Source organism: Dreissena polymorpha, chromosome 3, assembly GCF_020536995.1.
Source record: "Dreissena polymorpha isolate Duluth1 chromosome 3, UMN_Dpol_1.0, whole genome shotgun sequence".
Taxonomy (NCBI): domain Eukaryota; kingdom Metazoa; phylum Mollusca; class Bivalvia; order Myida; family Dreissenidae; genus Dreissena; species Dreissena polymorpha.
In genome coordinates, this window is record NC_068357.1 from 55,593,365 (window position 1) to 55,607,727 (window position 14,363).

Genomic DNA, 14,363 nt, shown 5'->3' on the forward strand with positions numbered 1-14,363 from the left:
ACCTCAAAAAGCAATACTATTCATCTTTCTGTAATTCATTTGTTCCCTCTAAAACCTAATTTACTTTTCCTACTTACTATAAATTGAATATTTGGTCATGTTCACCTTTTTCGTATTTTTGTATGTCACAACACGCATTATGTCTGACAAAATTATCAAGACAAGACAAAAAAATCAACTATGTTCGAAGAGTGTAAAAATGTTATCACAAATAGTTATAGAAAGACTGGCGTACACTGTTACATAGCATTCATGATCCAAACCCACATATCACAAAACTACTCCATAATTGAATATTTGTATTAAGAATATGAGCCAGGAAATATAAATCCAAGTTTGTCCCATATTTCGCGAGCCCTTTCTGTGGCTCGCGCGCCGCCTTGTTCTGTAGCAGACGCATCGCCTACGCGCTATTCTGGCGCCGTCCCTGTACAAATAGCTCAACGATTATTATCAGAGCACAAACATGTGAAATGGTCACACCTCATTATTTCAAAATCAGCCCATGTACATATCAAAGAAAGAACGACGATTTCTCAAAAATATGTATATAGATAATTTGCACCGTTAACTTGCAGTTTTGCTGTATTGCGCCACGCAAATTTAAGTTTAAGTGTTGAGTATAAGACAAATAGTGTTATCCATCAAACTCATCTTTATTCGTTAAAGTTTCTGGATTTTTAGATTATCTATGTTCTATTCGGTTCATAATTCAATGTAGCACTGTAATTTCCTAATAATTGTTACAAGGTGAAAGTAGACATAAATCGGACTCTACTGATACGTGCAGTAGAATGAAGCATTGAATGTTAACATACATTCAACAAACATACATACATACTTTTAAACTCTAAACACTGTCCTGACCCGCCAGTTAATCGAGGGTCAGTTATAATTTAGGGACTCCCCTGATATACTTACGTGGTAACTTTGTTCGTTTTCTGATAACGTTTTGTTCATTGGTTTAAAAAAAGATCTGGTAATATGTTCAATTACGTTTATAAAAAAGCTCATGTTGAAACCAAAAGGGGGATTCCCAAAATGTTCTTTTGATAAATTATCACCTTTCATATTTGTTTACGACGCTCCAACTGTGGTTGATTCACTCCATAAACGTGCACGTCTAATCGAGTATGTTAATAAGCGTTAATCATAAAAACCGTAACGATAAAGATTTGGCGTGTTTGATTTGTGATGAACTAAGAGTAAATGTCAATACTAAATCATTCGCTCCATATTTTTCGGTTAAAATAAAATTACGAAACGTTGAAACGAAATTAAAAGATCTTAATATTATCTGCGCTACATATTTTTTAATATAAAATCAATAAACTTACATTTTCCATGCGAATTACGTGACGTTGTATCTGTCCATAATATTTTTCGCGTGAGTTTTGTTTTAGAAACAAACGATCTAACCAAAATACACAATCACGATTTAATTGAAGCAACAACTTTTAACCATGTTGACCATCGCGTTAACATAGAAATTAGACAATCAAAATAAAACAAAAAACACTATAAAGACCTAAACAGTATCCACAGTTTTGTGTAACACCTATCTCCAATACTCAAACGTAAATATCACAGATAAGATAAGATAAGATAGTTTATTAAAGTCTCATCATCATGTACCTAGTAAAAGATATATAAAATAGCTTAAACATAGTTCATAAATGCCACTCACAATTGAGTTATAAGAGACCATACATATGATAAAAATACAGTTCAGCATCAATAGCCAAAACTTTATGAACATACATTGTATTTCACTTTAACAAAGGAGAATGTTGATCAAGTTTTTAACTTAAAATATCGGTTTTAATTAATACAAAATATATAAGAGTAAGATAAATCTTACATCTAATAGCTATGGGTGTTATAAAGATAACTTTGCAAATCTAGTGCCAATATAACTTCTAATTGGAGCAGAAAATTGAATAAAATTAAAGTTGTCATAATACAAATTATAAAGAAGTGTAATGTCTTCAAACAAAATTAACATGATTAAAGGATGGTTTAGCACACTTACAATTGATCACATTTTGGGGTAAAAAGTAAACAAAATAATATTCAACAGCTTGCCCAGACTGTTATTGCGTTTTTCATCGCACAATTTGAAATATCTTGTCACAAATGATTATAATGAGAAGACTAAATGTCACATGTATAGCCCGTCTCATTGCCTCAACGTTTAAATCAAACTGAAAGGTAACAAGTCAAATTGTGTACCAAAAGCTTTGTTTTTTACATTTTATCTAGATATTTTAGACAACAGCTGAATGTGGGGGCAGTCGCGCCTATGTACATATTTCATGTGCATGCTGGATTATCTTTTCGTATGCAGTGTATACATTCAGGTATATAACATACAAAAGGAATGTCTCGTTAGTACTTGTTAGTTCAACAAAATCAGAAAAAATGTTAATAATGCCAAATAAGACGATTGTTTTTTTCTAAACATTGTCACTTAAATTAAAAATTAGAACTATTACTAAAGGTTATTTATACCCAACATAATACTTCGAAACGAACAGTATTGGCAATATAACGTACGTAAAAGGGCGAATGAAAATGCAAACATAGTAGCATCTTAGAAGAGCTTATTACCAGATACTTTACATTTTTCTTGAGTTGTTCTTTTTGTGCGACTTATAAGCATTATCTGTAGTGATATATATTGTTTTAAATCCTTTTCTAGTTTGACCTTAGTTCCGACGATTTGACCTTTTGATTTCCAATAAACCTAACCGTGTGTTTGTGATGGGTGACATACCACCAAGTATATGTGGGTATCGAACGGTTTCAATATAAATAACAGAACGTTGTTGTAAGTAATAAGACAAACACTATTTTCAAGATTAAATATTAAAAATATAAATTCGGCTTCGAGTATGACTTTTGTCGAAAATACAGTTATTTGGCTAATGTGTGCAATACAGCATAAATTCAGTTAGAATGTATTGAAAGTCATTCTAAAACCTATCGGTACAAAGTAAGGATCCCACACACACATACTGTGTATTTACAATATAATTGTAGCAATTAGCTTCCCTTATGTGTTATTTAAAGTACAGTAAATGCTCAAAAGCAACGAATAATTCGCACATTATATCGTAAATTAAAGTTTACCCATGAAAAACCATTGGTCAGTACAACAATGGCCTAGATTTCAAAGCTAGACATAGATTTACCGAGATACAATATACTCGTTTTTTGTGCGACGATTAATGTTAATTTCCCTCCACGATATCCGAACATTTACGAGCGAACTCGAGAATGTCTTCGGGCAGCGTCGAAAGCGACGTATCCATGAGAACTTGTCAGTCTTAGTAATTAAGTGAATGTGGAATAGTTGAGTAGTTGTCAGTCTTAGTCATGCAGTACATGTGGAATAGGTGAGTTATTGTCAGTCTGTTTCATGTAGTACATGTGATATTATCTTAGTCGTGCAGTAGTGAATGTGTGATTGGGTGAGTTATTGTAAGACTTAATCATGTAGTGAATGTGGAATGAGTGAGTAATTGTTAGTCTTAGTCGTGCAGTGCCTGTGGAATGAGTGAGTAATTGTCAGTCTTAGTCGTGCAGTGCATGTGGAATGAGTGAGCAATTGTCAGTCTTAGTCGTGCAGTGCATGTAGAGTAAGTGAGTAATTGTCAGTCTTAGTCGTGCAGTGAATGTGAAATGGGTATGTAATTGTCAGTCTTATTGATGCAGCTCAAGTGGAATGGCTGAGTTATAATCATTCTTACTCATGTAGTACATGTGGAATGGGTGAGTTATTGTCAGTCTTTGTCATGTAGTGCATGTGCAGTGGGTGAGTAAGTTTAAGTCTTATTCATTATGTGCATGTGGACAGGGTGAGTAATTCTCAGTCTTAGTCATGTAGTACACGTGGACAGATTTAGTTTTGAAAGCCTTGACCTCGTAGTACACATTTATGAGATTAGCAGCGTAAAGTTATCAAAAGACCATCATAGAATTTCAGACTGGTTGTTCAAATGTAAAGGTTACAGATGTCTTATGTAAAACTTGTTTTAGCACACTGACTAAACTGCACTTAAAAATGTACGTCACGTTTCACAGACTGACTGACCAATGAGTGCATTCATTATGGTTGAAGAGCCAACCGCTTTTTAAGTGCATGGTCGACTCAAGTGGGATATCACTATTTACCACCATTCGACAATGTCTCGCGCGCAACATTTATTGATGTTAATCTGATGCATCCATTTGATGCGAACGTCTCACATAAAATAAGTAACATGTTTGAATGTTTAAACGTAATAGAAGAGAATGGTCGTAAATCTGCTAAATAGCACCAATGAGAACCTCTATTATAAAACCAAAACTGTTAATTAAACTCTTGTTACCGTTATTATCATCCGCTAACCGAAACTACCACGTGTAACCGAATCACATCAAACAAAAATATCATGTCAAATGAACTTGACTAGTTATATAATTTATCAAAGGTCTAATGAGTGCGGTTCGTGCTACAATAATAAATATATTTGTAAGAAACATGTATCAGATAGATAAAATACAAATTAAAGAAGTTGTAATATGATCACTGTGGCTTGAGTTAAAGAACAAACGCTGTTTGTGTTTGTATCGGAACCTTTCTACTTTCGAATTACTGACTTAACATCAAGTAATATTTTTTTCGATATGCTGGTTTTGGAAAGTATATTTTCAAATGGCCTTGTTTCCGTAAACAGTCTATAGTTAAGTAAGTCATAAATTTAGACCTCATACGGCTCATTGCATGAAATATCGGAATGACTGAGGCGCGAACGCCGCATTGAAAACCATGGGATGTCGTCGCAGGAATGTTTGAGCCTACATGCTTAACGCGACAGGAAACGTGTCATGTTATGTATAGCTTTATTGTGTTTATTGTGTACAAATTACAAAAGGAGTAAAGACATGTGAAAAATTTATTTATTCCCATCATTAAAAATAATTTCAAAATATCAGACGTATTTCTCCGTTACTTGAAAATTGCGAGTCAAATTATTTAACCAATGTTTTTATGTGAACTATATTCAGAAAATAAGAACTAGTACACGTAGTCATGAAAATTTATTTGAAATATAGAAATAGGCCAGAGTCTCAAACAGCTTTGAAACCCTTTCAGTTCCTGTCCCTCGTACAGTACCCCCAGCTGCTGCAGCTCTGTCCCTGTGAACAGCGGGGCGTGCATATCGTACCCACGTTTGTACCTCTGCAGAATAATTATAGGTTATTAGACGTTTTACTGTACAATACGGAGATATATTTGGACGAGCATACAGTTTGACGTCATATTGGACGAGCCGTTAGGCGAGTCCAATATGACTTCAAACTGTGTGCGAGTCCAAATATATCCCGTATTGTACAGATTAAACGTCTTATAAGCTTTTTATTTAAGACAAGCGCCCATGTGAGTCGATTATAGTAATCACGTGGAACATATGAAGAATGCCGATTGGATGATATTTATTGCATATAGAGTAATAATTATTATGACCGTTCAATATATTCCGGTATTGGATCCAAAAAGTCTGAATTTTTTCCATATTGGACAGTTGAGTACAAGTGCACCAAGCAATTGTTTTATAACGATAAAAGCCGTTACCGAGAAAAAGTATCCGAATGTACTATAATCGACATGGGCGCTTGTCTTGAAAATAGCATAGATGCAATTAAAGCATTTTAAAATCAAAATTAAAATGACACAAAGAGCTGAAGAAAAGGATATAGAATAAAAAGCTTATTAGACGTTTAATCTGTACAATACGGGATATATTTGGACTCGCACACAGTTTGAAGTCATATTGGACTCGCCTAACGGCTCGTCCAATATGACGTCAAACTGTATGCTCGTCCAAATATATCTCCGTATTGTACAGTAAAACGTCTAATAACCTATAATTATAATAATAATAATAATAATAATAATAATTATAATAATAATCATCATCATCATCAGCAGCAGCAGCAACAGCAGCAGCAGCATCAACAACATCATCATCATCATCATCATCATCATCATTATCATCATCATCATTATCATCATCATCATTATCATCATCATCATCATCATCCATCATCATCATCATCATCATCATCATCATCATCATCATCATCATCATCATCATCATCATCATCATCATGAGCATAATCACCATCATCATCATCATCATCATCAGCAGCAGCAGCAGCATCATCATCATCATCATCATCATCATCATCATCATCATCATCATCATCATCATCATCATCATCATCATCATCATCATCATCATCATCATCGTCATCATCATCATCATCATCATAATCATAATCATAATGCATGAGCAAAATTATATTTTGACATTTTATCTTTAAATAATACAACCACTGTGGACCTATGTATAGAGTTATTTTATTAATTTTAACATTCCGCTGCCTTTTTGTCTATTGATTTAGTTGTTTCCTATACCACTCTGTCTCCAGATTGTTTATCACTTGATCAAGTCAGCCGATGTCCAATATATGTAGAGCAAGACATCCTAAGGCCAAAGTGCCAGGAAGTTTTATGAAATTGTATCATCAACTTGACCTTTGATGTTGTCACCTGTGTGCAGCACGTTACCTTTAATGCTAATGTCACGTTTGCGCAAATCCGTATATCCCAGAAAAGACATGTTCCGGACAAAATCCTTAGGATTCGGTTTAATATTATTTACACTGAAGTGTGACTATGATCTTTGACCTTGTCACCTGATTTGCTTGCTGAAAAAATGTGTGATCGATAAAAATACCTTCAACTATGACATTGGTCTTGTATATGCGCTTGACTTCCATAACGTCTTGCATTTCTGCAAGTTTTTTTTTTACACATTCCTCTTTGTTTTACACAGTAATTTTCAGGACACTGATGTCTTGTATGAGATTATGGATATTATATGTTAACATAAGCAAATGTGAGACACCCATTGACAACATGGCCACCAAATCCACATCCTATTCCGACACTATTGTTATCAAAATATAACACTAGTCGCCGCAAACATACCTCGTCGTATTCACGACAACCATTCTAACTATTACCATTACCATGTAAATTTACACTTAATATCAATTAACATCATTGTGCGTAAAATGTTCATCATTTTCTTTTTGTCAACGTTACCCTGAATACTTACACTCTATTCTGTTTGCAAACATTACCTGTTAAATTAAAATCATATCCTATTAAACATTACACTTTACGTCATTTCCTGCTTGGAAACCGTTTTCATTTTCATTTTTATTTCAAACTGTTTGCCCACTTTACCCGTAATATTTACACCATCCATCCTGGCAGCTTCCGGTACAGCCGGAGCTGAATAAGCACACGGATTGCAGACATCCCATGGGGCATGCTGTTATAAAAAAGTAACGCACTTATGTTACAGCCACTTTATAAAAAGCATAGAATAACTAATGCAATTATGTGTTTATTGGAGCCTCGCTCTGAGAAATGGGGGTTTACTGCATTTTCGTTAAGTGAAATCCCAGATAAGCCTGTGAGTGTATTTGAACAACGCTCTGGGAAAACGGGGTTTAGTGCATGTTCGTAAAGTGCCATCACATATAAGCCTGTACACTCCGCACAAATTAAACAGGGACGATATTTTTCGCTTTAATGCAATTTTTCGTGTTAAGTACCTCGTAAGCGAAAATGCATACGGTACAGGCTAATATGGATCGACACTAAACGTACATGCATTAAGCCCCGCTATACCAGATCGCGCCGCATATATATAATAACTATTATTTACATCGATTGTTAATGTATGTATTTTATTTGAGGACATTGAAGCTACGTCTAATTTTACTCACGGCCTTGAAAGAAGTCCATTAGGCTAACTTGGCTGCTCACTAGTCCGAACATGACACACACGTAGACAAACTACAGAAATAACAAACACAGCTCTGAATCAGTGGGCCAGTACACAATATATACCAACGTGCGCACACAAATATTTTATCTAAACCTATTATTATCTTACTTTTGTAAGGAGAGTTTGGGGTGTCTTCATTTTGTAAAAGATGTGTGAATTAATAAGGTTAACGTGGTCATCTAAGGAGAATAGTTGAGACAGGGACCTTTACTTTAAACTGCGCAAACATTCATTACAATCGCAATGTACGTGTTTCGTTTGTTAAATAGATACATTTTATCAAATATGGAAACCGTCCTTATACCATACAAGTGAGGGAACGTAAATGATACATATTGAAGTTAGTTCAATGTCCAGGGTTCACACCCTGGACTTCTTGGAGCAAAGATGACGCTGGATAACTATACAACGACGGCAATAATATTTAAGCGGTAATTCAAAAGCCATCTCGGTTATACACGTTTTTCTTAATTAATCGACGAAGAGCGTTAAAAACGCTTTATTATTTTTACAATATTGATTGATAATTTACAATACGACAAGATCATATTGTAAACATTTTAGACAGGAGTGTTAGTTCTACATTCTACCTAGTTAATACATTACATAATTCTCTTAAGAAGCTGGGAAACATGTATTGGCAATTGTCATTTTTCCAAACTGTAAACAAGTCCTTTTTAATAATCGCACTCTTTTCATTCAGGTTATTTGATGTGGTGTGATAATAGTCATGGTAAAAACTTCATCAATCAAAGATAATTGCTATTCGGTACTCTGTGAAAGTATTGTTGTAGTACGTAGAAAAAAGGTATACAAGATTAAAATTACAAATCCACTATACTCAGCTAATGTTGCAATACTTAAACTAACAGACAAGAAAAATATTAGATTATACTATTTAATAAACAAATGTAAATAAAAAACAAACCATTGTCGTCATTTTGCCCGTATCCTTAAAGCTTCAAACAAAATCAAGATTATGTTTATAATAACTTAAAATGCTCTTGCCTTTCAGTTTTATAGTCGGCTGTAAACAAAAACCGGACAAGAACGCATAATTAGGAAGTTTCGTTTTTTTTCTCCTGTTTGCGATTATTGTTGTTTTGTATACATGAGCGCATTAACATCAATCATAATTACAGATAAAATGAACGAACTGCTTTCGGACGGGATTTGCAAGTGCGTAATTTATTGATATCAGGGAATACGTCATCTAGTGGAGTGCTTTAAAGGGACTGTCAACCACGAATGACGAAAAAAGAAAAGTTCTAAAATACCGTATTTTTTACAATTATTAGTTTATATTGATTAAAGTATCACGACTGGTATAATACGTTACTTGAAAAAAGTTAATATTTTCAGCATATGATGTATAAATGATGTTCATGATTTTAGAGAGTATAGCATTGCACTCCAAAATTGTTTAGTATATTGTAACCTAAATCAAGACCGTAACGATAAAGCGTGCTTGATTGGTAATGGATTAAAAAGAAATGGCAATATTCAATCAATCGCTCGATACTTTTAAATTAAAATAAAATTACGAAACGTTGAAACGAAATTAAAAGATCTTAAGATTCTCTGCTCTTCGAAGTTTTTATATAAAACCAATATGTACGTTTTCCATGCGAATTACGTGACGTTGTATTTGTCCATATATTTTTTTTTCGCGTTAGTTTTTTTCGGGACAAACGATCTACACAAAATACACAGGCACGATTTAATTAAAGCAACAACTTTTAACAATTGCGTTAACATAAAAATTAGACAATCAAAAAAAAATTTACCACTAAAGACCTTAACAGTATACACAGTTTTGTGTAACACCTGTCTCCAATATTCAAATGTAAATATTACACCTCGTGTAAGTGAGCGTAAACGCCATCGGTCTTTGTCGGGAACGTGCGATACTACGACGAAGAAAGCCAGACAAGAGGCATCTCCGGAACTCTCCAGTTTACGCCCAACTATAACTGCACGGCGTAGTTTGTACCAGCCTAAAGAACCGGAACCAGCGCCACGCAAATTTGTTGAACCTAACGTCGAAACACGTACATTGCAAAATATGTTTGACAAATTATCAGCAGATATGAATATGATGTTTATGTCTCTCAATGAACGGTTTGATACTTTGGAAGCGTCATTGGAGCAACGGATTGCAAACAGAGTGTCACTGGCTGTTGACAAACGCATGAACAGCGAAATCAACCGGGTACGGAAGAAGATTGATTCCAAAATGGACTCCAAATTTGACTCTCTTCAGCAGTCGGTGAAAGCTGAGATAGCGGCTGACTTAGCTAGCCTTCGCAATGAGGTTAAAAGTTTCAAAGGAGCGTCTTCTTTACATCGATCAGATTCTAACTCTCAGTCTCAGTCTCATGTTGACCGCTCAATGAACATTGTCATTAGGAACCTGCCCGAGAGTGCCAGTGAGAGTACACAGTCAAAGGTCAATGCCCTATTGAAAGATGGCCTTAAGGTATCGCATGTCACTGTTGGCAAGGTTGAACGCAAACAATCCTACAACGAATCCAAGCCTGGAGTTATCATTGTGACACTTAATTCTAAGGAGGATAAACAGGCAATAATGAAGGCAAACACAGTACTTAGGCAGAATAGTCAATACAAAAATGTTTTCATCCATCATGACCAATTGCCATCTGAAAGGTCCACCAATAAAAACTTCGCTACTATTCTCAATGCATTAAAAAGTAGTCAGGGAAATCTTTACATGAAAGGCTCTAGGGTCGTTTATAGTGATGTTGACATTGACAGTTCACGCAAATCTGACTTTCTTCTACAGAACGCCGCTGGGAATCGGATAGGTCTTACAACCGTGATTCACGCCGAGGGGCTAATGAGGTAGGAAATTCCCATCGTAGCGATTACGGCGATAGGCGTCAGTCCCGTGGCGAATGGGAACGGGTCGACAGGCGCGGTCCTAGAGGTTATCCCCAAAGGCCGTATTCCGGTGATAGGCACAATCGCCAATAGGTCGAATGCGGGTTCTGGAATGTGCGTGGATGGAAGGCAGATATTAACTCTGACAATTATGTTTTTAGATCTTCGTGTATTTTATCTACTAATATAGACATTTTAGGGGTTGATGAAACACATCTATTAAATGAGGACGTTTTATTTCTCGAGGGCTATACGTGGTTTGGACACAACCGAAGATATATCCACAAAAAGGCCAAAACCGGGTCCGGAGGAGTTGGTTTTTTTTATTAGAAATGACTTGCTTTTAGATTTTAATGTATCTATTGTTGATAAGTCCACTGAGGGTATACTTCTACTAAAGCTTTCGCATAAATCCAGTAATTTTTCATTAATGCCATGTGTTTGTTATCTCCCTCCTGAGCATTCATCTAGGTCATTTGATGTACACAATTTTTATGAAACGTTATTGTCATTAATTTACCAGTATAAAGGTGAGGGTCAAATTTACATCTGCGGAGACTTTAATAGTAGGTGTGGAGATGGTGACGATTTTATAGTAGTATAATTGAACGGGAAGTCATTGATTTTAATAGTAATGCATATGGAGAATTACTTTTAGATTTTTTGATTAATGTTAATATGTGTATGTTAAACGGCAGAAATAATGTATGTAATGATTATACATCCATTTCTACTAAAGGAAAATCAGTCGTAGATTATTGACTTGTAAATCATTGTATGTTGGATAAATTTTTCAATTTTGAAGTTGTTAAAGTATCTACACTTGTTAACAACAGTGGAACTTTAGGTGAAACTGTACCTACAGCTATGCCAGATCATTCATTATTGAAATGGAGTTTGATTATTCAATGTGATTTGATGACCATCACTGAGAGCGATGTACCTATGTCTCAGTATACTAAATTTGATGTTAAAAATGTTCCTGATAATTTTATGTTAAATCAGAACACTTTAAATGACGTAAACTTTGCTATATCTAAACTTGAAAGTAGTTTAAGAAACCAAACTGATATAGATGATGTATATAGTGATTGGTGTAATATCGTTTCTAAATCTATGTATGAAAATTTACCTTTTAAAGTAGTTCAGTCTGGTACTCATAATAAAAAACGACGTCCAGGCAAACCATGGTGGTCTGAACATTTGACTAAATTATGGAATCTTGTTTGTACTGCTGAAAAGTCTTGGTTGTCATGTATTAATAGAAATCATAAAACGGCTTTAAAATCTGAATATGTAAATGTCCGAAAATGTTTTGATAGAGATGTGCAGAGAGCTAAACGATTTTACTGGTATTCAATGCAGGATCAACTTTTGGGGGAGTGTAACGTCGATCCAACCAAATTTTGGAAGTCCATTGGGAAAATTGGAGTAAATTGCTGTAAAAATAATGTTATTCCGATGGAGGTTATCCTGGAGGATGGCTCCATTTCTACGGAAGTTGATGTTGTGTTGGCAAGGTGGAAAAAAGACTTTGGCTCTCTGTTCCAATCTGTCTTACATACTGACAATAATCAATACAGTTTTGTTGATACGACGGAGTCCGAAAATATCTCTTTTAATGATCACATTTCTATCATGGAGGTTCATAAAGCATTGATCAATGCCAAAAAGGGTAAATCATGTGGTATTGATAATATTCCTGTCGAAGTACTAACCAATGATTCAGCTTTGTCATTTTTACATGTGTTGTTCAATATTTGCTTCAATAATGGTATTGTTCCTACTTTATGGAGTAAATCTGTTATATGCCCTATACCTAAAGCATCTACTTTGGATAAACGGGATCCTTTGTCGTATAGAGGGATATCACTTGCACCTGCAATGTATAAACTTTATTGTTATATTTTGAATAATCGACTTAGTCTTTGGACAGAATCAAATGACAAGTTGTCTGATGAACAAAATGGTTTTCGAAAAGGTCGTAGTACAACAGATCATATTCTGTCACTTAATACTATTATTGATACAAGAAAGAAAAATAGATTGTCAACATACTGTGCATTTATCGATTTTAAGAAAGCATACGATTCTATTAATAGACATTTACTTTGGAAAAGATTGTATGATGTTGGTGTGTGTGGCAAGATGTTATCTGCTGTTAAATCTTTATACTCATCTGTTATGTCATGTGTTAGAGTTAATTCTTTTAAAACAGAGTGGTTTGACGTCAAGTGTGGTTTACGTCAAGGGTGTATATTATCTCCACTGCTTTTTAATTTGTTCATCAATGATTTAACTATATACCTTAAATCCTTTGGCTTAGGTATTAATATTGATAACGAAAAGCTATGTATCTTGTTATACGCTGATGACATTGTAATTTTAGCCGACAATGCTGATGAGCTACAAATATTGTTAAATGCTTTAAATGATTGGTGTTCTCTGAATGATATGACTGTTAATCCGTCCAAGAGTAATATTATTCACTTTCGCCCAAATGCTTTTCAACGTACGAATATAGTTTTTAAATGTTGGGAAAATGTATTACAACTAGTAGATAGATATACTTACTTAGGTGTTATTTTACATGAACATCTTGATTATGATATTACGGTTAAAGCTATTGCTCAGAGTGCTAGTCGTGCTTTGGGTCTCTTAATCGCAAAATGTAAAAGCTTGGGTGGCGTTCCATATAATGTTTTTTCCAAATTATACGATTCTGTCGTTTGGCCTGTAATTAACTATAGCGCTCCTTTATGGGGCGCTCGGACTTTAATGCGGTGCATAACAGGGCGCAACGCTTTTTTCTAGGAGTCGGAAAATATACACCAAATGATGGCATATCGGGTGACATGGGTTGGATTCCACCACAAGTACGGCAGTGGAAATCTATCACGCTTTATTGGTCACGTTTATCATATATGGACGCAACGAGGGTAAATAAGCGAATAGCACTCTGGGTAGCATCTAAGTCTAATCGTTTATGTAAAAATTGGGTATTTGCTATAAAACAGTTTCTAGATGTTAATAACTTGAATATGTATAGCAGTATTTTGCAACCGATGTCGTCATCTTTTGTCGATGAAGTCATAGATATTGTTAAAAATAAGTTTATCTCCCAGTGGTATGACAGAATAAATAGTAACACTGGTCCTTCTAGAAGAGGAGGTAATAAATTGCGTCTGTATAAGTGTGTTAAATCTGAATATGTCACTGAACAATACTGTAAATTAATTATGCCACCTAGACATAGATCTGCGTTTTGTAAGTTCCGGTGTGGGGTAGCTCCCATCAGAATCGAAACCGGCAGGTATGAAGGTTTACCGATTCAGGAAAGAAATTGTCCGTTTTGTAATAATGTTGAAGATGAGTACCATGTATTGTTCCATTGCCCAGTGTACTGTGATATCAGAGAAACTTTGTTTAAACGTGCTTCCGAAACAAAAGTTTTTAACACTAAATGATGTTGACAAATTTATCTATCTGTTTCCCAATTATAATATCATACGAGCCTGTGCCAGATCCTGCTATCTCATGCTACAGAGG

The 14,363-nt window shown here is 34.8% G+C and overlaps 1 long non-coding RNA gene across 1 annotated transcript; it reads right to left on the minus strand.

The window, feature by feature from the left end:
* Positions 1-4,956: 4,956 nt before the first annotated feature.
* Positions 4,957-7,959, minus strand: LOC127874259 (uncharacterized). Its single transcript, XR_008046747.1, has 3 exons — positions 7,852-7,959; positions 7,304-7,391; positions 4,957-5,227 (listed from the first exon to the last, which is right to left on the minus strand). It is a non-coding gene; the product is annotated as an uncharacterized LOC127874259 (long non-coding RNA).
* Positions 7,960-14,363: the final 6,404 nt, after the last annotated feature.